At 47.4% G+C, this 25,610-nt stretch overlaps 1 pseudogene; it reads left to right on the top strand.

Moving 5' to 3' along the window:
- The first annotated feature begins 7,907 nt into the window (after positions 1-7,907).
- Positions 7,908-24,586, top strand: LOC119283590 (annotated as a pseudogene).
- Positions 24,587-25,610: the final 1,024 nt, after the last annotated feature.

Raw genomic sequence — 25,610 nt, 5'->3', positions numbered from 1 at the left:
CATCTTGCCCATGCGGTATGATTTGCATGTCTCAAGTGATTCAAAATCAAGTGAGCCCAAACGATCCATCTGTATGGAGTTTCTTCAAGCATATATACCTATAGTCATGGTTCGCATGTCTCAAGTGATTCAAAATCAAGTGAGTCCAAAGATCCATCAACATGGAGCTTCTTCATGCGTTTTATACCATTATGAGTCAAATTGCAGTGCCACAAGTATGTGGTACTATCATTACTATCTTATATCTTTTGGCATGAACATGTGTATCACCACGATCAGGATTCAATGAACCATTCATTTTAGGTGCAAGACCATTGAAGGTATTATTCAAATAAACAGAGTAACCATTATTCTCCTTAAATGAGTAACCGTATTGCGATAAACATAATCCAATCATGTCTATACTCAACGCAAACACCAAATAACAATTATTTAGGTTTAACACCAATCCCGATGGTAGACGGAGCGTGCGATGCTTGATCACATCAACCTTGGAAACACTTCCAACACATATCATCATCTCACCTTTGGCTAGTCTCCGTTATTCTGTAGCCTTTTATTTCGAGTTACTAACACTTAGCAACTGAACCGGTATCTAATAGCCTGCTGCTACTAGGAGTACTAGTAAAGTACACATTTAATATAATGTATGTCCAATACATAATTATGTCAGCCTTGCCAGCCTTCTTATCTACCAAGTATCTAGGGTTGTTCCACTTCAGTGACCGTTCCCCTTATTACAGAAGCACTTAGTCTCGGGCTTGGGTTCAACTTTGGGTTTCTTCACTAGAGCGGCAACTGATTTGTCGTTTCATGAAGTATCCCTTTCTTGCCCTTGCCCTTCTTGAAACTAGTGGTTTTACTAACCATCAACAATTGATGCTCCTATTTTATTTCTACTTTCACGGTGTCACGAATAGCTCAAGGATCACCACATCTATCTCTGATATGTTATAGTTCATCACAAAGCTCTAGCAACTTGGTGGCAGTGAGTTTGGAGAACCATCACTATCTCATCCGGAAGGTCAACTCCCACTCGATTCAAGCGATTGTAGTACTCATACAATCTGAGCACATGCTCAACGATTGAGCTTTTCTCCTTAGTTTGCAGGTTTAGGAAACTTGTCAGAGGTCTCATACCTCTTGACATGGGCACTGGCCTGAAATCCCAATTTCAGTCCTTGGAACATCTCATATGTTCTGCGACGTTTCAAAAAACATCTTTGGTGCCTCAATTCTAAACCATTTAGCATTACACAGTGAACTATCATGTAGTCATCAAAACGTGTATGTCAGATGTTCGCAACATCCACAACCGACGCTCAAGGTTCAGCTCACTGAGCGGTGCATTAAGGACATAATCCTTCTGCGCAGCAATGAGGATAATCCTCAGTTTGCGGACCCAGTCCGCATAATTGCTACTATCAAATTTCAACTAAATTTTCTCTAGGAACATATCTAAAATAGTAGAACTAAAGCATAAGCTACGATATAATTTGCAAAGTACTTTTGACTATGTTCATGATAATTAAGTTCATCTGATTATTTAATGAACTCCCACTCAGATAGACATCCCTCTAGTCATCTAAGTGATACATGATCCGAGTCAACTAGGCCGTGTCCGATCATCACGTGAGACGGACTAGTCATCATCGGTGAACATCTTCATGTTGATCGTATCTTCTATACGACTCATGTTCGACCTTTCGGTCTTCCGTGTTCTGAGGCCATGTCTGTAGATGCTAGGCTCGTCAAGTCAACCTAAGTGTATTGCGTGTGTAAATCTGGCTTACACCCGTTGTATTCGAACGTTAGAATCTATCGCACCCGATCATCACATGGTGCTTCGAAACAACGAACCTTCTCAACGGTGCATAGTTAGGGGGAACACTTTCTTGAAATTATTGCGAGGGGTCATCTTATTTAAGCTACCGTAACCATCTATTGATCAACGAGCTAGTCAACTAGAGGCTAACTATGGACATGGTGTTGTCTATGTATCCACACATGTATCTGAGTTTCCTATCAATACAATTCTAGCATGGATAATAAACGATTATCATGAACAAGGAAATATAATAATAACTAATTTATTATTGCCTCTAGGGCATATTTCGAACACATGGTGGTCCCCCACTATGCTTACCTCAAGATGAAGATGCCGAGTTCCAAGGGAATCCTGACCATAGCAGGGGACTACAAGAAGTCGTCCGCCTGTGCAACAGACAGCAGCCGGCTAGCCGAGTCCCTCGTGATCGCGGCTGAGAAGCAGCTCCTTGACCGGGTTGTGGCGATGGCAGGTAAGCAGCCGAAAATGTCACCCAACCCGAAGGAGTCAGAAGCCGAGGGCTCGTTCAAGCCGGCGAAAGAAACGAAGAAGATACCTTTGGACCTGGAGCACCCGGAGAGGCACACTGTCATAGGTGCGAACCTTGATAGCAAATAGGAAAGCAAGCTCGTCGTTTTCCTCCGTGAGAATCGGGAAATCTTTGCATGTTCTCCCAAAGACATGCCAGGTATTCCGACGGATTTCACCGAGCACAAGCTACCTGCCCGATCTGATGCCAAGCCAGTCAGGCAGCCCTTGCGCCGCCTGTCAGAAGAAAAGAGAAGAGTTGTTGGAGAAGAGATAGCTCGGCTTCTAGCAGCTGGCTTCATCATGGAACTGTTCTTTCCGGAATGGTTAGCCAACCCAGTCCTTGTACTGAGGAAGAACATGCAGTGGCGCATGTGTATTGATTATACCAGCCTCCACAAATCTAGCCCCAAAGACCCATTTGCTTTGCCAAGAATCGACCAAGTGATTGACTCCACAGCCGGATGCGAGCTGTTGAGCTTTTTGGATGCATACTCAGGGTATCATCAAATCAAGCTGAACCCGGCCGACAGGCTGAAGACTGCCTTCATCACGCCATTCGAAGCCTTCTGCTACCTGACCATGACGTTCGGCTTGGGAAATGCCGGTGCCAGATTTCAGTGTTGCATGCAGAAGTGTCTACTCAAACAACTCGGCAGAAACGCCCATGTCTATGTGGATGATGTTGTGGTCAAGACAGAGAAGCGTGGAACGCTTCAATAAGACCTGAAGGAGACCTTTGAAAACTTGCACCGCTTTCAGGTCAAGCTCAACCCGGAAAAATGTGTGTTTGGAGTACCAGCTGTCCAGCTACTTGGCTTCCTGGTCTCAGAGCGCGGCATAGAATGCAACCCTTTGAAGATCAAGGCCATCGATAGGATGGAGGTGCCCACCCGACTGCTGGACATGCAAAAATTTACCGGCTGCTTGGCATCCATCAAGTGTTTCATCAGTCGGCTGGGCGAGAAGGCTCTTCCCCTATGCCAGCTAATGAAGAAGACCACTTTTTCGAGTGGAACGACAAGGCGGATGAAGCTTTTCTCTAGCTCAAAAAGATGTTGACCACTCTGCCTGTCCTGGCGGCTCCGACTGATAAGGAGCCCATGCTTCTCTACATCGCCGCCACCAGCCAAGTGGTCAGCACAGTCATAGTTGTGGAACGCAAGGAAGAAGGCAAAGCACTGCCAGTCCAGAGGCTGGTGTTTTACCTGAGTGAAGTATTGTCCGCCTCCAGGCAGAAATACCCCCACTATCAGAAGATGTGCTACGGCGTATACTTCGCCGCCAAGAAGCTGAAGCCATACTTTCAACAACATCCAATCACCGTGGTCTGCACTTCCACTTGCCGAGATCATTGGAAGCCGAGATGCTTCAGGCCGAGTGGCCAAATAGGCCATAGATTTGCCCCCCTACACCATCTACTACCAGCCTCGCACCGCCATCAAGTCACACGCACCGGCCGACTTCCTCGTTGACTGGGCCGAGACCCAGTACCTGCTGCCAGTGCCAGACTCCACTCATTGGCGAATGCACTTTGATGGTTCCAAGATGCGCACCGGTTTGGGAGCCGGCATCGTCCTCACCTCTCCCAAAGACAATAAGCTCAGATATGTGCTGCAAATCCACTTTGCCGCCTCCAACAACGTTGCTGAATAGGAAGCACTCATTCACGGGCTCTGGCTTGCCAAGGAACTGGGCACTCGCCGGATCCTATGCTATGGTGATTCCGACTTGGTGGTCCAGCAGTTGTCAGGCGACTGGGACGCCAAGGACACAAATATGGCGAGCCACCGCTTCCTCGTACAGCAACTCAGTGGATACTTTGAACGGTGTGAGTTCCTCCATGTGCAAAGAAATTACAATGAGCAAGCCGATGCTTTGGCACGGATTGGCTCTACCCGGCAAGAAATACCAGCCGACGTTGCCCTGAAACGCCTCTTCGAGCTGTCTGTCAAGCCATCGCCAGAGTCAGATTCCATCTTCGTGCCGGCTCCTCCTGAAGCAGTCGGATTCGACTTGAGGACCGCAGCAGCCGGCGCGGGGAATTCGGCAGGCGGCCCGGGATTGCAGCAGTGGGCCTGGGGACTTCATCGACTCAGCAAGCGGTGGTCGACTCCAACCCACCGCCTCCCGGCCGAACCGCCCTCGTGCAAGTAGTAGTCCTTGCAGTAGAAGAAATAGCAGCACCTTCCTGGGCTCAGCCCATCCTCAATTTTTTGGTGAATAAAGACCTGCCGACTGATGAGATCTCGGCCCGACAAGTACAACGTCGGGCGGCAGCATACACCACTGTCAACAGAGAACTTGTGAGGCGCAGCGTTACTAGTGTGTACCAGCACTGCATGGAGCCAGAGCAAGGCCAAGCAATCCTCAAAGATATCCACCAAGGCGAGTGTGGCCACCATGCGGCTTCAAGAGCACTCGTTGCCAAAGCTTTTCGCCATGGGTTTTTCTGACCGACTGCTCTAGAAGACGCCAAAGACTTGGTCTAGAAATGCAAAGGATGCCAGAAGTTCTGCTCCAAGACGCATCAGCTGGCTTCTACACTCAAGACCATCCCCATTGCCTGGCCCTTTGCTATCTGGGGGCTGGTCATGGTGGGACCATTCAAGACAGCACGCGGCGGCAAGACTCACCTGCTTGTCGCGGTGGACAAGTTCACCAAGTGGATAGAAGCAAAACCAATTAAGAAGTTGAAGGGTCCGACTGTCGTGACTTTCATCTCAAACATCACCATCCGGTACGGCATACCACACAGCATCATCACCGACAATGACACAAACTTTGCCAAAGGTGCCTTGGCTCGTTTCTGCGCGACGCAGGGCATCCGACTGGACCTAGCGTCGATTGCCCATCCGCAGTCAAGCGGCCAAGTGGAGCGAGCAAACAGCCATATTTTGTCCGGCATCAAGCCCTGACTGGTCGAGCCCCTGGAGTGTTCGGCCGGCTGCTGGCTCGACGAGCTGCCGGCCATCCTCTCGAGCATGCGTACAACTCCGAACAGGTCAACCGGCTTCACGCCTTTCTTCCGCGTCTACGGTGTCGAAGCTGTCATCCTGACGGACATAGAATTCGACTCCCCTCGAGTCACCATGTACACCGAAGAGGAGGCAAAAGAAGCACGAGAAGATGGTGTCGATCTGCTGGAAGAGGGCTGGCTGTTGGCACTCAGTCGGTCCACCATCTACCAACAAAGCCTACGCCGATACTACAATCGGAAGGTCAATCCAAGATCCTTCCAAGAGGGAGACCTTGTGCTTCGGCGGATCCAGCGAACAGCCAGCCAGCACAAGCTCTCGGCACCTTGGGAAGGCCCCTTCATCATCAGCAAGGTATTGGGCAATGACTCCTACTACCTAATCGATGGTCAAAAGCCTCGAGCATGCAAGAGAGACGACTCCGGCAAGGAGACGGAGCGGCCATGGAATGCAAACCTCCTTCGAAGGTTTTACAGTTGATGGAGTATGTACCACGCTACCTTTTGTATTAAGTACGAAGACTCTGGGTCCCCCGAGAAGAGCTCGGGGACTACCCTCCTTTATCTATATGATAAATATTATGCCTATGGATGTGTTATTTCATTTTTCCGCCTGGCACCGGGTCCGACAAGTCGGCCCGAGGGGCTCGCCGCCTTGTACTATGCGGTGCTTCCTGCAGCCAGACAAGTAGTGTGTTGGCATCCAAGCCTTCTCCTTCCAGAAGCCACAGCTTCCAGAGCGACTATCCGGTGGGCAGGAGTTAAAGGCAGAAAGGGTGTCCGCATGAAAAATGGCTAAGGACCCAAAGCATGCACATAGTTCAAGCTGGCGTCCCGCCTCACCGACCGGCTGTTGAGCAGCCGGTCGACCGGCTTCTACCTAACTTGCCAAAAATACTCTAATCGGCTAAGTACTTACCCTCCCAACGCAGCCAAGTACTTGACACAACCGCAGTCCACAGAGCTGCTGTTTGGCTGGCAAGACGGTAGCCCGGGGAGGGAGCCAAAGGAAAATAGCCAAGGAGCAGAAAGCAAGGAAAGATAGAACTCGGAAAATATATTTACACATCAAAAGGCCCTTGGCCAACACTCAACAGAAGTTTGGAATACACCCCGCGGGTGGAATTGAGCGAAGTTAACATGTTTGTCGAGACTGATAAGCAGGAAAAAACAAAAGATAAATTGGCAGCCTAGGGAGCAGCAGACGGATTCGGCGGAATGGTGGAGTCGATGGTGCCGGCTGGTGGAGCGGTCGGCTGGTCAGTCTCCACTTGGTTGCCTTCAGCAGGAGTCGGCTCACCCGGGCGTGGCTCGTTGCTGGAGGCGCGGTCGAGCTGGGGCTGGCCGTCCGCTTCAACCTCTGGCGCTTCCTCTTCACTTTCCTCATCCTCCTCGTCTTCTCCCTCGTCGCTGGAGTTGATCACTTCGGCTGAGTCCTCGCCATCCTCCGGGTTCAGCCAAAACCACTCTGGTGGCGCCTCGGCACCATTCTCAGCCAGCTCCGGGACGAAGATGCTGGTGTTGCTGTACTCGGCGATCGCCACCGCCCGCTTGATAAGATCATGCTCCACCGCCACCAGCTCCTCCTGGGCCTCCTGTCGAAACGTGATCAACTGGGCTAGATTTAGCCTAGGGTACCATGCCTTGATGAACTCCAAGGCCCAGCGTGCTCCAGCCCAGGCCGAGGAGCCCTTCCATGACTCAAGACGGCCGGCCGCCACCTCCAGCCAGTCGATAGTTCGACTGGGAGTGCGCGGAGCCTGCATGTTTGGTCACAGGGCAGAGATGGCCTGTGCCCCAATGCGCTGAAGATGGCGCATCATCCAATGAGCCAGCCGAAGACGGGCCTGGATAATGAGAAGTTGTTCGCTGAGGGTCCGGGGGGCGTTGGCAGCAATCTGCGCACCTTCCGCCCTCCACCCTTCGCGGTCAGCCTCGATGGCCTGATTGGCAGCGCCAGAATGACCAGGGAAGAAATATGCTCAAACAGAAAGCAAAGAGCCAAAGTTAGAAGTAAGAAGCCGGCTCGATCAGCAGTCGGTGGCTCGGAGAAAGAAAAAAGAGGGAAGCTTACCGTCAACCATGTCTTCTATTTTGCCGAAGCCGGCACTAAGAAACGCCTCCTTATTGGTCCAGGCGGAGCGTTCAGTCTCGAACTCAGCAAGGAGACCGGACTCCTTTTCCTCCGCCTCCTTCTGGGCTTTCTTGAGAAGCTCCGCCTGCTCCGCCAGTTGCGTGGTCAGCTGGTCACGCTCTTGGGCTAGCTCATTGCGCTCCGCCTCCTTGGCGCACAACGCGGTGTTGGCGTCGCCCAGCTTCTGCTGCAAAGTAGCGTTGGCCTCTACAAGAGCGGAGAAAAAGAGAAAAAGTACAGTCGCTGGGGAGATCCGGCCTGACTGCTCAGCAGTCGGCCCGAATCTCGGGGACTACAGCTCACGGGTGCGCCAGCGCCCCCCCGTAGAGAAAGAAGTTATCAACATCAGCAAAGAGAAAGTATAGTTGCCGGGGAGATCAGGCCTGACTACTTAGCAGTCGGCCCGAATCTCGGGGACTACAGCCTGCGGGTGCGCCAGCATGCCCCTGCAGAGAAAGGAAACAAAGACTTACTCCGACTTTCTGACAAGTCGGTGGTCCGCTGCTCCAACTCTTGGACGTTGGAGTTGAAGGTGGCCGCGCGGAGGTTATGCTAATCCTACAGTGAAGATATCAGACAATGTTAGTACTCAAAGCTTGCCAATTAAAGTTCCGAGCCGCCTGCTCATCAGCCGGCCTGAAACTCGGGGACTACACCCAGTGGGTGCGCTGGCACGCCCCCCATAGAGAAGTACAAAAAAGACAAGGATCAAAGATGAAGAAGTGAGAAACATACCCGGATGGCCGCTCGCGAATCCAAGAACGCCTTGTTGCAATGCTGCGTAGGCCTCTGCTCGGAGCCTGGTGTCGGTGTCAAAACCGGCGGATCTCGGGTTCCCGAACTATGCGTCTATGGCGGATGGTAACAGGAGGCGGGGGACACAATGTTTACCCAGGTTCGGGCCCTCTCGATGGAGGTAATACCCTACTTCCTGCTTGATTGATCTTGATGATATAAGTAGTACAAGAGTTGATCTACCACGAGATCGTAATGGCTAAACCCTAAAAGTCTAGCCTGTATGACTATGGTAATGTGTGTATCCTCTCTGGACTAACTCCTCCAGTTTATATAGACACCGGGAGGATCTAGGGTTACATAGAGTCCGTTACAAAAGAAGGAATCTTCGTAGTCGGTCGCCAAGCTTGCCTTCCACACCAAGGAGAGTCCAATCCGGACACGGGTACAGTCTTCGGCCTTCATGTCTTCACAGCCCATTAGTCCGGCCCTACTAGCCTATGATTATGATTGTTGTTGGTCCTACAGACGAAACCATCACTACTAGAAACACGGAATTTGCCATCAGCTAGCTCTTTGCCATCTGCCAGCTGATGGCAAAGAACGTCTTTGCCATCTGCTTATAAAAAACAGATGGCAAAGAACTGACAAACGGCAAAGAACATGGTTGCCATCAGCCAATTCTTTGTCATCTGCTAGTGGATGGCAACTAATCTTTGCCATCTGCCAGCAGATGGCAAAGAGGTTGGCAAATCCTATGGCCGTCAAACTGTAACGGCGTACCAGCCCCACCTCTTTGCCATCTGCCAGCAGACGGCAAAGAGATGGGGTTATTTTTTTAGGTAAAAAAACTGTGGGGTTATCCCCTCCCTCCCTCCCCACCCATCCAGGTAAAAAACGACGTTGGCATCTCATCCACACACCACCACCTACCTCCTCCCTCTCCGCCTCCTGCGCCCCTTCCTCCCACCCCCATCCCCATCCCCATCCCCCTTCGCCTTCCCCCACCACCCCGACCTCCTCGACCTCTACCTCCCCGTCGACCCCTTCTTCGTCCCGCCCCCCATCCCCTCCCCGCACGCCTTCCTCCTGCACGACCTCACCGACCGCGTCGCCGCTCGAGCTCGCGGCCCGCGCGGCCGCCCCGCAGCCGGCATGCCGCAAGTACACCTACACGGCCACGGAGCCCGGCGGCCGGAAGGTCAAGTGGACGGCGGAGGAGAAGCCGCGCGGCAGGGGCCGGGTGCTCAAGTGGGAGGCGGAGCTCGCCTCCCCCAACAACGACGGATTCAACCGCAAGTGGAGGTGGGAGGCCAAGTCCAAGGGCGGCGCCGGAGGCAAGACTAAGACCAAGTGGGGCACCGAGATCAAGGGAAAGGCTCGCTCGAGCCATGGTCGCATGCCTACACCTGGGAGGAGGACTTCACCGCCTCCGACGACGACGAGGATGAGCTGGAGGTCGAGGAGCGCAGGCCGGAGAAGCCCAAGAAGATCAAGGCCGCCACCAAGGACAAGGACCATGACAAGAAGAAGCCGGCGAGGACGTGCGTCCAGATCGAGGAGATCCCCGAGGACAACACCGCCGGCTGCGACGCCATCCACAAGGTACGGTACTCAGCACAAAAGATGAGATTTTTGTGGGGGTTTGGGGTCTGTGGCCCGATCTGAACGAAATGTGTGATTTCCAGTAGAATTTCCAATAGATCCAAGTTACCTCTCGCTGGATTTGAGTGAAAATTTGGAATTTTAGAGGATGCTAGTGTCCACACTCTAGATCTGTGCTTAGTACTGGCTACAGATTGACTGAACTCTGCTCTGAATGATACCAGCTTGAGGATTCTGCTCCCTTGCAATGCACTACTGTCATATGTGTGCTGATCGCCTGACATTTGTCTCTCTTTCTGATGATGCAGGCCTTTGCCATGGGGAACGGCAAGGGGAAGGCCAAGGAGCTGTCGCTGTAGGATGCCGCGCTGCTCATCTAGATGAACTACAGGGCGCACCTCGCCCACCGCTCCCAGGTGCTCAGCTGCCTGCGCGATCTCGCCGTCGCCAAGGCCAAGCTCAAGGAGCTCCGGTCCCTCTTCTACAACCTCTCCTACAGGCGCCGCCTCTCGCACGACCACGAGGAGCGGCAGAGGTTCTCCGAGAAGATCATTGTCCTGTTCCTCATTGTCGACGCGCTCGAGGTGAGCTCCGTCACGGCCTGTTTACGATTGCCGATTGCTGATTGCCATTGCTGTGTTGTGGATTTCAAATTCAGTTACTGCATACAGTGGTTAACACTACTAGTCGTCAAACCCGTGCGATGCACGGGCTAGTCTTTCTACTATATTTTACCATAAGAATTGGATTTTTTTGGGCATTTAATCCATATATAGCAATAAGTGATGTCCTAACCAACAGATCCTAAGAATGAACCTTTTCTAAATTATGATTTTCTAGTGCAACGTGTACGCTACTGACCAACAGGTCAAATGGAAAGCATTTTATTCTCTACATCATATACTCACGCCGATGTAAAGAACCAAAGGGTTCATAGTTCACATATATAGACTATGTAGAGGAATCATCTTCCTCAACAAATTCTTTGAGAGTTTGACCTATGTCTCTCTCACCGTAAGAATATCAAAAAAATAATCTTTTAGAGCACGTGCCTCGGGGAAAGTGAAAAATGAATACTGAAACTGGTTTGTCACATGCATTATATTTGGTTTATTAAAAATATACAATTCAGATCAATCTGGATATTTTCTGCATGCATTACATAGTACAGGGCCAGGTAGTAAGCATTCCGATCAAAAAAAATGTCATAAGATAGATAATTTGAACGTACAGACCTTATACAAATAGTAGGTATGAAAGAAAAGAGAGAGACAACATAGTGGTAGAACATGGATAGAGCAGATTTGGAGAAGTGCGATGATCATCTCGTATTACCTTTCCTCCTATAGTCCCCTTAAGAACGAAAATAATTATAGTATATGTGCTAAGTTAATTCATAAAAAAGGTAAAACAAAAAGAACTATACAAAAGCCAGATTCAGGTATTGCTTTCGAAAAATCTTTAAGCAATGCAACTTACAAAAACAACCATATATTTATCATTGATATTGTTAGTAAAAATTTATCATATATTTCAAAGTTCTCATAACATCACTGCAAGATGAGAAACCATTTGCAGACATCTTATTATTTATCAAAAGCACGGTTTCTTTTTTTTTGCAGGAATTCTATGCTATTTAGTTTCATAACATTTTGTAATATGAAACTGCCAAAATAAAACTTAGGCGCCACAAATTGGGAAAAACTCAATATTTTTATTTACAATATATTGTTGCTTATTAACCTCAATCAGCCAAAACAGGTACCAGTGAAACACATCCTTATTAAATAGGCATATGATGTGTAATTTCATAAGCTTCTCTAAATATGAAACCGCCGAAATAGGATAACCAAGAAAAACTCGTATAGCTCAGAAAGAACGGGCTGCTAATTGCACACCTCGCCCGTCTCATAATCACATATATATGGACTACACAGATACATCGTTAATGATATTACAATCAGGTTACAAAAGAACTACTATGTACAAAAGATATCCTACCATCTATATGAGGCTTGGCGTGGAAGTCAAGATGAGTGGCAGCTGATGCGGCTGATGCGGAATTATTAGAAGAGCAGTGGATGCAGCTGGCCATACTCTCACTCGGTATTTCTATGTAACAATATTATGTTGCTAATTATACCCAATCTGCAGTCAATAGGTATCAGATGAACACTTCTTATTTATAGAGCTGTAGGTAGGAACCAGTTAAGAGCAGTCGATGCAGCTGGTCATGCTCTATTTAACCTGTAGTTGTCAGAAAAAAATAGTTGTTGTCACATGTGATTCATAGAAAATCAAGACCCGTACTTAGGAAACCGCATCAGCAACAACACTCAATGCTTTATAGTAATCACATGCAATTGCTTTTACAAACCAATTTCCCAGGAAAATTATATTGATTTACAACAGACACATCAACGCTCAAGTATTTCAGAATCCAACTTTCTGACTAAAAAAGGGTTGGAAGAAAAGTTCATGAGAAATCAGTTCTCTAACCAACAACAGTAAGGAGATGACAACTTGGCAAGGAACTTCCCTGGCCAGGATATTGTAGCGGACCAGCAATGAATAAAACCAAGTGACGCCATCAGCCATAACTGGAGGCTGGGGCAGGCTATTGATGATGTTAATGCTCCCCTAAAAGTTACTGGACATGATTTTTTCTTGGTCAAGATTTCAGCCAAGGATTACATGGATTAGATAGAACGGCTCTTATTTTCTGATTAATGTGTAATTTGTTGGGAGTCTATATATAATTAGTATAGCTATAGATAGATACATACATATAGATAGATAGATAGATAGATGTATACAAAATTACAAATAAAATACAGTATATTATGTTCTCTCTATCATAGTCATATCAGGTATACTGAATAGTGTACATTAAATCTTGATTATATAGCAATATATGTTTCATACTATCACAGTAATTATAGAAACTATACTCCCCGAAATCAATCCATTGATTGCCATGAGCTTCATAGTATTTCAACCTTATCAGATCAAACTAACACATGGTGTGCTATAGAAAATACTTCTAGATCTGACATAAATAGCTGAGTGGCTGAGTGAATAGCTTACCTGAAGCTGGAGAGACTGATCCCAGTAGCGCACACTCCAAAAGTTGATGCTGGTGACTGCATGCATCTTCTGCCCTTTGTAGCAGCCATTTATCTATAGATGCTGCTAAAATCACATCCCTGGTAATGCTCCTTTCCTCAACTCCACCATAATGTACGGATGGTTATGAATATAGTGGTGCAGACCTCTCTGCATCTAAACTTGAGCACACCTTTTGCACAAAACATTTTCTAAAATACTCCCCACCATAGACATTAGAATCCATAACGTGTTGGTTCATGATCATCTCCACGTGCCTGCCTCTGCTCAGTCTAGGAGATTCAGAAACAAAGAGCACATGAGAGCATGCTCAACTTCCAAATCCTTTTTATGTGAACATAATGACCTATACAGTGGTAGTTCGATCAGTGAGAAACTAATAGATGACATGCTCCTTTGCATCAAGTGTTCACCAGTTCATTAATAATGGGACCAATTTATTCTGCTGTCCAAAGATGTAAAAAACTGTAATCGGATATATGATATATGACATCCAAGATTGCAGGTGAGTATATTCAGGAATTAATCCTTGGAGTGAACAACACAATGATAGGACACGATAGAAAACAAATTGAACTCGGACATCATAATAATCTTCACATTTTAGTTGCATCATAATAATCTTCTTCTTCTAGTCTTCTTCTTCTAACTTTCTTCTTTCCCATTTTACAGATTTGCTTAAGATCACAGAAGCTTGGGTTGATGGAGTGCTTGTATTTAGTTTTTGTTTTGACCTTGTGAAACTTGCTACCTATGGATGAAACTGTGTAATATTGATGAAACTATGTATATGTACGGATGAAACTTGCTACTATTGGTAACATGTATTGGATATATGTGTTCATGACTATTGGTAATATATGTTGAATATGCTATATTGGTCATATAAATATATTTGTGTTTGATTTTCTGTGAAAATGAATTGATATAAGAAAAAACAAAATTAAATGGGGTAATATAGTCACTTTGCCATCAGCTGGTAGATGGCAAAGAGGCCACGTGTCATCTACATATAAAATTTGGGCTGGCCTATTTGGGCTCTTTGCCATCTGCCAGCAGATGGCAGAGCTCTTTGCCATGTGCTGGCAGACGGCAAAGCATGCAGCCTTTGCCATCTGCTGGCACACGGCAAAGAGCCTGCATACTTTGCCATTTGCTGGCAGACTGCAAAGAGCCTGCAGCCTTTGCCATCTACTGGCAGATGGCAAAGAGCCTGTAGCCTTTGCCATCTACTGGCTGATGGCAAAGTATGCCGTTAGCCTTCTAACGGGGCTAACCCCGTTAAGAGGCTTTGCCATCTGCCAGCTGATGGCAAAGCCATAGGCTCTTTGCCATCAGCCAGCAGACGGCAAAGAAGCCTTTGCCGGCAGGGTTTCAGACAAACGGTTTGCCATCTGCTGGCAGATGGCAAAGCCTTTGCCATCAGCCGACCATGCCTTTGCCATCTGCCATGGAAGATGGCAAAGTGCCAGATTCCAGTAGTGCATCCGGTTTATATAGACACCGGAGGGGGCTAGAGTTAAACAGATTCGGTTACAAGGGAGGAGATCTACATATCCGAATTGCCAAGCTTGCCTTCCATGCCAAGGAGAGTCCCATCCGGACACGGGATGAAGTCTTCAATCTTGTATCTTCATAGTCCAACAGTCTGGCCAAAGGACATAGTCCGGCTGTCCGAGGACCCCCTAATCTAGGACTCCCTCAGTAGCCCCCGAACCAGGCTTCAATGACGATGAGTCCGGCGCGCAAATTGTCTTCGGCATTGCAAGGCGGATTCTTCTCCAAATTCTGAGTACATGTCGAGTATTGTCCGGCTTCCCATGAATGTTGCACTCCTTGGCATCCGCGCCTAATAATGGCTATCCTCCATGTGTCGAGCGAATGCGAGAAGTCGGGGAATTTTTACACTTGCCACCCTAACCATGTAAGTAAATCATCTATTTAAAGAGGCGGGGATCCTTAGATCCAGATCACACCATCCTCCCACAGCGAGTATCCATCGGAGCATGCTAGGAAAAGTCCATCCCATCATGGTCGGCCATCGCAGCTCCTCCTCTCCCTCCCGTAGCCCTAAGCCAGGCAATTGGAAGAAGTGTTCCCTCCCTCATAGCCAATTAGTAGAGTTACAAACCCAGGGATTCCTCCCTCCAACGTATATGGTCCCCGTTCGAGCCGGACTCGCGACCTACAATGGCGGGGAGCAAGCGGAGAGCTTTCCCAACCCATCCATGGGGGAGCGGGTATGCCTTGTCCCTTACTTATTAATGGGGCTCAGATTTCCAATCAATCCGTTCCTCCGCGGGCTCCTAGAGTTGTACGGCCTCCAGCTGCACAACTTTACTCCCGCCTCCATATTACACATAGCTAGCTACGTTGCCCTTTGCGAGCTGTTTTTGGGCTATGAAGCTCATTTCAAGCTATGGAAGAGGCTATTCTGCCTCGTACCCCGTACACAGGAGGGGTCAATATATCAAGTGGGTGGAGCCGAGATATGGCGCATCGCCAGGACCGGATACCTGTTCGGTACTCCGAAGAAGACATCCGAAGACTGGCCTTCGGAGTGGTTTTATACGGAGGATGTCCCCTTCCGGAACCTATTCGGATGGGCCTTCCTGAGTTCGACAACGCTCCCTTGAAGAAACACCACAGCTGGCGCCCTCGGAGCCCCCAGGAGGAAGTTAACGGAGAAGTCCTTTACTTGATGGGCCGGATAAAGACGCTGGCCCAATCAGGATTGACAATAATCGAGGTTATGCCAATATGTATAATGCGGGGGGTGCAGCCACTTCAATATCGGGGGAAACCCATGTGGCACTTCAATGGAGAAGACGATGCTACCCGCTGCGGTCGTAAGGGACCAGACTCAATCGCTGCTCTAGCAAAATTCTGTCCGATTTGTACAAAGGAGAGGAAGAGGAGTTCATCCGCATTAAGCCATGGGATGGATTCTCCATGTACAACCCCCCAAGCTGGGTGAGCTGCTACTTTTTACTCCAAACCTTTCCGCATTCTTTGTCATAAGTATTTACCTTGCCATTTCATAGTAGGGACTGTGAAAAGCTGTGAGGGAGGTCCATAGCCCGCCTCCACAACCAGAGGACCTTGACCGGGCCCTTGACCCCGGACTCGAAGAAGATCCGGACACATTTGTGGAGCTTATTGACAGGACGTTCTATAAATTAAGCTGCGACGGTGCCATGGTGGCCATCATTGCCGATTATCCTGGACTACTCCCTGCATCGCATTTAAGTAAAACCAGAGTCCCAACTTTCAAAAAGGATCCCTTTTTCTGCACTTCACCTACCGCACACATGTGGTGTCTTACAGGGAAGGCCCTCGGGACGCCATGTCGAACCCGCAGTGACTCACCAACAAGGGGCACCGAAACCGGGTAGGCTTAAAAGGAAGGCAGTCTGGACTGAGAGCCATCGCAGAGGTACGAAAAAGAACCCTGCTCCGTGGTTGTCGTCTTTTAAAATATAATAACACCCATGTTTCCTAGTAGGAAAAACGCTCGCCGGACTATATCTGGAGAGGTTGCCGGCCATGCCTCCACTAGTCGGGATCCAGAGCCGGACTTAGAGGCGGACGCTAACATGGGGCCAACACCAGTTGTTCCTCCTACAGAGGATGCGGATAGGCTGTCTGCTACGAATTCCAAAGTGGAGAGCGCCATGAATCACAGGCGTCGTCGGGCCGTACTCCGCGACGCTTGTACATCCGAGCTGCTCAAAATGGTCTTGCCAGAGCCACGGACCAGTATGTAAAGGATATACGGGTAAGAAAATCTGATACTTATGTATACCAGTAGCCCCTGAGACTTGAAACAGTTGACACAGCTGATTTAAGGATCATTATTTGTGTAGGTTCTTATGGATAAGAATACCCAGTTGTCTCGAGAGCTGGAAGAGTGCAAAGCCTAGCTACGGGCCGCAGTTGCCGCAATGAAGGAGTCTGAGAAGGCCCCATCTGGTAACACTTGTTTCTATTGCAAAGAATGACATGTACCAGGTAGTATGTGGCATGCATGTAAATCTAAAAATAGATTCTGTAGATGATCCCGGGGTTAATCCGGAGGTAGTGCAAGGGGATGAGCAACATGCTCAATGACAGTTAAAGGCTAGCGAGCACGTGCTTAAGCAGGTTAGGCGGGAGAAAAACGATCTCCAAGATGCCAATATCCGGCTGAGTGTTGAACTGAAAGATGTTCGGGCCCAACTTGTGACTCCATAAAGGAGAATAAGAGGCTTCGACGCGGCATGTTTAGTAAGTGCTTGAACGAACTTTTTATTCAGTTCGGTGAAGAAACCAGCTAACAGAGTTATATCTGTAGGTATGCTGACGGGTCGTCCCGCAGAGGAAATGCCCGGGTCTGCAGGTGATCTTCTACCAGAGCTCTCACAACTGCACGAACAAGTTCGGCAGGTGATGCAGGGCATCGCCCAAGCCTTGTGGCCATCCGCCTCCCTGCTAGGAGGCATGGGAGAGCTTGTAGAAAAGCTCAAGGGAGCATGGCGGTGCTTCCAATTATGGAAGATATCAGCCTGCCGACAAGGTGCAAGGGAAGCCTGGGCCATGGTGAAGACGCGATATACCAAGGCAGACCCGAACCACATGGGCGAGGTCAGACCTGTGGGGTCTGATGGGAAAGCGATCCCCATCAGTTTGGTGTATGACCAGGTAGAATTAGCCGCAAAGTATTCCCAACAGGATTGTAGGCTAGACAGCCAGTTGGATGGTATAGAAGAAGAATTTAGTCAGTCTAAATGACTGTGTACTTCAAGTGACATATATTATCCCTAGCCGGATTGTGGATCATTTGTCATGGCGGACCTTTTCTCTTCGACCTCCGGACCCCGACAGTCCGGAGTGTATCCAAATACCCGCTCAGTTATGTAAAAACCGGGGTACGCGTGGAAACCAGGCGTAGGGGTCATAAGTGCCTGAACAGACAAGTACCCAACTAGCTATGTTATATTACATGGATAGTAAGAAACATCTTCCAGGGAGAATAGTTCCGTTAAGGGTTCCTTTCCCTGGGTACGCATGCATTAATGTGCATGTCCGAACTGCGAAAAGAGACGCAAAATATCAACATCTGGGGGCATGTATTACAATAAATAAGAGTCATCTTTTGTTCACAGACCGAATATTCCCTTAAGAATGCCAGCTTTTGGCTTCACCCAGTCTGAGGTACACATCCGGTTGACCCGGCAGTAACAATCGCAGAGGTGCTCCCCTTATGCCCTAGCCGAATTAACGGGAACGTAGGTCATAAACACAAGAGCCAGGCAACCCAGCTTGGCCAAAACGTAAGTCATATCGATGCATATAATGGCGAAAAAAGGCACATGTGGAAAAGTAACACATGTGTGGGGCATAGAGCCCGAAAATAGTTATATTAAGCTTCTGTATAAGAAGCCCCCCAAGTATAATGAGCACGGCTAGCGCGTCAAGATTGTGTAGTCAAGACACATTTTAGCCTTTTAAGGCCTTGAAGAAAAAGGGAAGAAAGAAAGAAAAGAAAAGACAGATAACGGATATATAAAAAATTGACGTAGGTAAGGAGACGAACATAGAGTTCGGCACTAGGCGTAGAACCTTCGGAGTCTGGCTGCGTTCCATGGATTTGGCTCGAGTCGATTGTCCGACGTGTCTCGCAGACGGTACACTCCCCCGGTCAGAACTTTGTCAATAGTGAAGGGACCTTCCCATTTGGGCTTGAGCTTGTTCTTTTTCTTCTCCGGTAGGCGTAGAACGAGTTTGCCAACGTTATATGTTTTGGCCCGTACTTCTCTGCTTTGATACCGTCGAGCCTGTTGCTGATAGAATGTGGAACGGGCTTTTGCCATGTCGCGCTCCACCTCCAGGGCATCCAAACTGTCCTGCCGATCAATCTCGACTTCTTTCTCTCCGTACATGCACACTCGAGGTGAGTCATGAATTATGTCGCAGGGCAGTACCGCCTCTGCACCGTACACCATAAAGAATGGTGTTTATCTGGTAGTTTGATTCGGCGTGGTCCGCAGCCCCCATAGTCATGAATTTATTTGATTTTTAGAGCACTTGTAAACAGCAGTGAAACATTCAATCAAAGCAAAGACGAAACACTCAAAAGTTTTTGTCAAACCACATTTTATCATGATTTATTAGCTTAAGTGTTGTGGCATGAAAATCAGGGTGTGACAGACCTACCCCCCTTACAAGAATCTCGTCCCCGAGATTCGCAGACTAGGCGCGGAAAGGGATACATAAACTTGGATCTGGGGTAGTCTTCAAGTCCTCATGTTGCTTCTGCTTCCGTGTGGTGCTCCATTGAACTTGAAGTACTTGATGGTGTGGCTTCATGTATGACAGTCTTCTTGATCCAGGTTGCTAATGGGTAGCTCGCGGTAGGTTAGATTGGGCTAGGGGTCGATGGCTCGGTGGTCGATGCCCTCGTAGAGATCGGGCTAGTTAGGAAGTTGGAAACACTTCTGGGGGTGTGTCGCATGGAAAACGCTGTGCACAATGGGTAACTGAGGTGGTAACTCCAGCTAGTAACTGTCTTCTCTTCGTCTCGTAACAATCTCAGAGGGGGTTGTTAAATCTTGGAGTGAGATTCTGCTTGACATGGAAATGCTTGGTTCTTCTGAGAGGAATGACCCGTTGGTACACATGGTCTTCGATGCAGGAGTTTACTTCTTCATGATGGCGGTTGGTTTAGTTCTTCCCCCTTGACATGGCGGTCTTCTGATGTTCCTTAACCAACTGAATAACTCTTCTTCTGTCTTCGGGTAGAAAAGTATGTCATCATGTAATGAAGACACCCAAATTGTCCAAGTACTCCATGATGACTTGTTCACGAGGTACATAAAGTAGGCTGGGGCATTGGTGGTGGTCATGGTTGAGTGTTTGCCAAGGTCTTCTTGACCTAGAACACAAAGCCCGTGGTCATGATCCGACCATGTTGTGGTTTGGTGGGGCTTAAGAGTTTCAAGGATTCTAGGGTGCGAGTGAACGTTTATCATCTTATCCTTAAGCACAGTTTCTGATATGCCAATAGATGTCTCTAGTCCATCAGACAAATCCCATTAGATTACCAAAAGAATCATCTCGCATAGGTAAACTCCAATCATTACTCATGCTATTCAAATCCTCATGACTACCAAGAGGAGTCCTAACAAAGCTATACATCTCAACAACCCCCAAACTCATATCTATACAAAAATAAACCATGGGCAGAACGTACAAGCTGCTAAGCTTGAATTAAACATCACAATCCAAGTGCTCAGCCCATTCTTCCCAGGTCCAAGGTAGTGCATCTCTATACTAAGGAAACACGTTGTATGCCACTCCAAGATCTTGTTGCCTTCCTATAAATCAACCCCAACAGTCCATTAACTTCCATCAATAACTACCTATTCCATTAATTCTACAAATCCAATGTCTATGGTGTTGCACACCATCTTCTACTGTCTTATAATCCCCAAATACTTGAAAGGGTTGTCTCTACTATAGTAAGTCCACCAATTTCCATGGTGAAGTAAACTCCAAGGTCAAGCTTATATCAACTCCGACAATTAATCCAATCTCCTAGTTTATCGTCCACCGAGAAACATGGTATCATGATCGAGATCATCAGTCTAAATCCAATTTACTCAAAACCATGTAGACTTACTCACCACCTATACTCCACTAGGCTCACCTATTTAAATCCAAATCTCATGTCCAACGAGAATTCCTACATGTTTCCCCCAAGTCATTTACGTAATATCGATTGTCTCCTATCAATATCCCATGCATGGCTAAGTTAAATCCATATACTTCCAAGAATTCCAGCTTGCGATCATAATTGTCCTACGAAATCCAGTTTACTCAAGGGTAACGAAAGTTATGCTACTCCATCAACATGATCCCACCAAGTTCATCTACCAACATGAAAGCCTCATGATCTACCGAAGTCTCAGATAATTCCTCAACGTCACTCATATAAACTCATCAAGTCATTTGTCCTCTATTCCTATATCCTCAAATCGGTCTTCCCTGTGGCATCGTCAGTTCTTGTGCTATATTAGGGTGATAATGTGCTCGTTCACTATGTCCACTAGTTCCATAATGGACCCAGTGTTGTGCAAGGTTACTGAGGCTTAACTGGTCCGCTTGCAATTCTGTGGGTTAAGCACATGGTTAAGGACTCGAGCTGGGGTATCTTGTGAAGTCTCGAAGGGGTCTAGGAATGGGTTTCTAGTCTGGAGGGTTAAACATAACTCTACGGGGTTTCACTTGGTCGAGGAGTGTCGTGGTTTTTTCACGGCAGATGTCCTCAAGAAAGGACTTAGTCGTGGAGCCATCGTAACGGGTTAGCTTAAAGGGGTTAAAGCGGACAAGGGACGCAAGAGAGTTTTATACTAGTTCGGCCCCTTACGATGAAGGTAAAAGCCTACGTCTAGTTGTGATGGAATTGATGTGGTTCGATGAATAGGGAGCAAATACGCTTTGCCTGGCTCTCAAGTTGTTGTGTGTTGTTCTGAACCGCTGTCGGGTCGTCCCCTTATATACATGGGTTGACACCCGTCAGTTTACAGAGTCCCGAGGCCGGTTCATAAACTTGTCCGGCTCGGTCTCCGCTCTTTCTACCTTACAATGCAAGTTACATATCAATACCGGTTTATAGCTACATGCCTTAAACCGGTTCTAGGCCCTGGGCCTTTACACAATGTCTCCATCTGTCTTCATGGGCTTCAAGTATAATGAACTACTGATAAAGTTAACCCGGCCTCTCCTGGCCGGTTTACGCCCAGTAGTAATATCCCCAACATTAGGCCCTAGACTGTTTTGAACTGGTTCATGTCATACCTCAAGAAAACTTCGTCTTCAACATCTTCACAAAATTTTGTAAACCACCGTGACGTCATCTTCACGGGCCGTGGTAAACCGCTGTGACATCATCTATTATTAAAAACTAAGTATGACACATCTTCATTAATGGATCTCCGACAATCGAGGCGACAACTCTGCCTTATCTCCAAATTTCTGGCTCCTCGATTTTCGCGCCTGACACTTATCCCTTGCCTTTATAAATAGGGTCGAGGGGTCATTTTCAGCTTTCCCCCTCGTGCCTCTTCGCGTCATCGTCTTCCTCGCGCCGCTCAACCTCTGGAGCTCCGGCGCCACCGTCGACCGTCGCCTCTGCACCAACTCTGGCCGCTGCATCAACCTGAACGCACCAGAGAACTGTGGTGCTTCTCCGCTCCTTCATCAGTACTGGTAAGCTCTATGCTCTTCCGCCATGGATCTGTTCTAGGGTTTCGGTGTTCTTTGGTGTTCATCGGTGTTCATTGCTTGCATAGTAACTTTTTGTTCCAAACCTTGATGTTCATCATGTTCAATGATAGCCGTAGCCCTTCTTTTCCATCTAATGCACCTCGTTAAAATAGTAGATCCCATCTGAACCTTCATCTAATGTTTCGGTACTGCTTCTTAGGTCTGGATATATTTTCCTTTTCTGATATGCGGCAGATCCAAAATTGTAATACCAACTTGTGAAATTTGTTTTCCTTCACTTATACATCTGTAGACTTGTATCTTCAATGTCAGACTAGGCGGTTTAACTTTTCGAAAAATGACGACCCGGTATATACCATTAGTCCCCTTGTTGAACCGCCAATGTACTTGAACTTATAGCCTTTGTTTAGTAAACTCCGGTTTATGGTTAACCAACTCCGGTTTAACAACATGCTTTCATCCTTGTACCTCCGCATTGTTGTCCACTATAAATCTTAAACCGGTAATTATCATATTGTAGATCATTCATTGCCATGGCCAAGCAAGTGTATGAATGCAACTGGGTCCCTTCTCAAGTAACTGAAGAACAGTTAGACAAACTTGTCAAAACAGGTGCTTTAACCCAGAAAGATATCATTCACTGGAGGGTCCCTGGCCCGGAATGTCCACCTACACCCAAGGACGGAGAGGTTGTTGTATTTGCTGACCACTTAGGTCAGGGTTCCAATCCTCCCGGTTCAAAAAATTTCCGGGATGTAGTGGCCAGCTTTCAACTGCGCCCACAAGACATTGGTCCTAACTCTGTGACCAACATCTGCCACTTCCAAGTTTTTTGTTAGGTTTACCTTCAAGAGAAACCCAAAGTAGAACTATTCAGGGATTTCTTTCACCTAAACCGTCACACAGAATTCACAGACGGACCCAACACAGAATTGGGTGGAATGGCGGTTCAGAAAAGAAAAGAAGTCACTTTTCCTCATCCCAGTCTCCACAATCACCCCAAAGAGTGGAACCAGGCCTGGTTTTATTGCAAGGACACGTCTCCACTGATGAAAACCCCCTGCCGGGTTATCTTCCAGAACGTCTGAGCAACACACATCCTCTTCCTCAAAGGCTGACCGCCAAAGAAAGGGCCAAATATGCTCCTCAACTATCAAAGCTCAGGGCCTTTATAGCAAACGGTTTGACAGGAGTTGATCTTGCACGCTGCTGGATAAGATGGAGCATTTTGCCCTTAAGACGGCGCCCTGGTTTGATGTGTGAGTATACAGGGAACTTGAAGGATGCTCAGCGGCACATTGACATTCAGCTTATAGATGACGAAGTCACTGAAGCTCTAAAAAAGATGTTGAATGAAACGGAGGATGTGTGTGCCCAAACCGGACTACTCCCTTTCTGCACCACCAACAGACTGCTAGCTGTAAGAATCATATAACTTGTTTATCTGAAATTGCTTCTGTCCCAATATTCTCTGAAAGTGTGATTATTTTCTTGAAAGGGCGATGATCCATTCTGGAACAAGAAACCCCCGCAAGACAAACCGATGAAGCCAACCCATCAAAAAAACTAAAGTTGTGAAGAAACCTGCTAATAGGAAGAGGACCACTGCATCTTCCGATCCACCAGCTGACGATGATGTGGGTAACTTGGAACTAGAGTAGAGCTTGACTCACTTGGTTCATTTTTCGTTCGCCTTATTGATGAAGATTATTGTCAGGACGATGCTGGGACCAGCCAAGCCGAAGATGTAGAGGCAATTACTCTTTCCTCCGATTCAAATCCTCTGTCGACACAAAAAATTCGTCGAGCAAACCGGAAAGTTAAATTTTCTCATCCTCTTGCTTACTTGGATCTGAACTTTCTTGTGAAGACACAACAGCACGAGGCTCGCCGCACAACCCGGCATAGCGGCCAGGTAGTTACCTCCGCCGGTTTACCGAATAGTCCGGTTCGGAAACACCGATCAGAGGTCTCTTATTCACTTGACAGTTCATGCCCCAAAGCGGGTTGTTTTCGTCAACCTCTTAATCCGTCTGACTCAAATTATCAGGGCACTTCTCATTCATCCTCTAGCGAGTCGTCTGCCACAAAACTTCCACCACTTAAAATAGTGCTTGGGTGAGCCATACTCTTACTTATATCCTTGATATGTTACTTAATATATACTGTACTGATCCTTATTTTTATTTTTCTCAGGGCCAAGCCCAGACCCAGCAAGAAGGCTCGTCTGAATAAACTGACAGAGGAAGACACGGCTGCTGAACCGGAGAAAACTACAGATCCTGAAGAGGCCAACATTGATGATATGTTGAATGATCCACCGCCTCAAGATCATGACTTCGTTGCTGAACAGGCAGAAGTTAATGCCACCGGCCATGCCGACTAACCAACAAGCCCTATCCGGACTGACAAGGCGGTCAATCCAGCAAAAAATACTGACAAACCGGCAACTCCAGTACGAGCTGTTGAGGAGAAGGATGATGACGTTCTGATTACTGGCATTGGCCATACAGACCCATGAAATCATGTCGCTTTGTCAAGGCATACCGCCAAAGAGGAATTCTCTACAATTGGCAAAGGCAAATGGAATGCCGACCTGTCCACTTACGCCCATCTGAACGCTCAAGAACTTCATTCCGGCTACCTGAACCGTCTATATACCAGTCGTGACTATGAAGTCGGCTTGGTAAATATGATGAAGGAGCGATATGAGGTAACTCCACAAATGTTTTTTCCCTTATGTTTAATTTCGGTTTATCAACTTCAGTAGCCCCCAAGTGATGGTTTAAGATATCAATCCAAACCGAGACTTAGTAAAAAAAATTACGGTTTGCAACAATGCATCTGAACTTCACTGAAGTAGCCCCCAAGTGCCGATTTAACTTTATGAAGATGAACCTGGGCTATGTAGAAGAAAATTCCTGTATCAACATTCTTTGAGAAAATATCCATTAGCCCCCAAGTGCCAAGTTGAATACTTGTATTATGCTTGGGACTTGTAGAAAATGTATTATGAAGAGCAAATATGCATTAGCCCCCAAGGTATCAAGGGCATAACTTGTTATGTTCTTGGTACTTCAAGTATGTACTGTCACCTCATCATATGAGTGTCTCTTTGTAGGCTGAGCTGAGCAAGAAAGAGAGCCAAACCGCTGATCTGCACACTACTAGAAAAAGGGCTATAGATGATGTGGCCACTAATGGCGCACCAGACATGTGGTGCGCCATTAGTGTCCATATACTAATGGCGCACCACATCCACGATGCGCCATTAGTACCAATTTTTTTCCATTTTTTTCAAAACTAGTAATGGCGCACCAGTGGATAGTGCACCATTACTAGTTAAACTAGTAATGGCGCACCACATCCATGGTGCGCCATTACTAACTTTGACCAAAAATTCCACCGAA

This window comes from Triticum dicoccoides, chromosome 4A (genome assembly GCF_002162155.2).
Source record: "Triticum dicoccoides isolate Atlit2015 ecotype Zavitan chromosome 4A, WEW_v2.0, whole genome shotgun sequence".
NCBI classification, from domain to species: domain Eukaryota; kingdom Viridiplantae; phylum Streptophyta; class Magnoliopsida; order Poales; family Poaceae; genus Triticum; species Triticum dicoccoides.
Note: the sequence above shows the minus strand (reverse complement) of the source record. Positions and strands in the feature narration are given on the sequence as shown.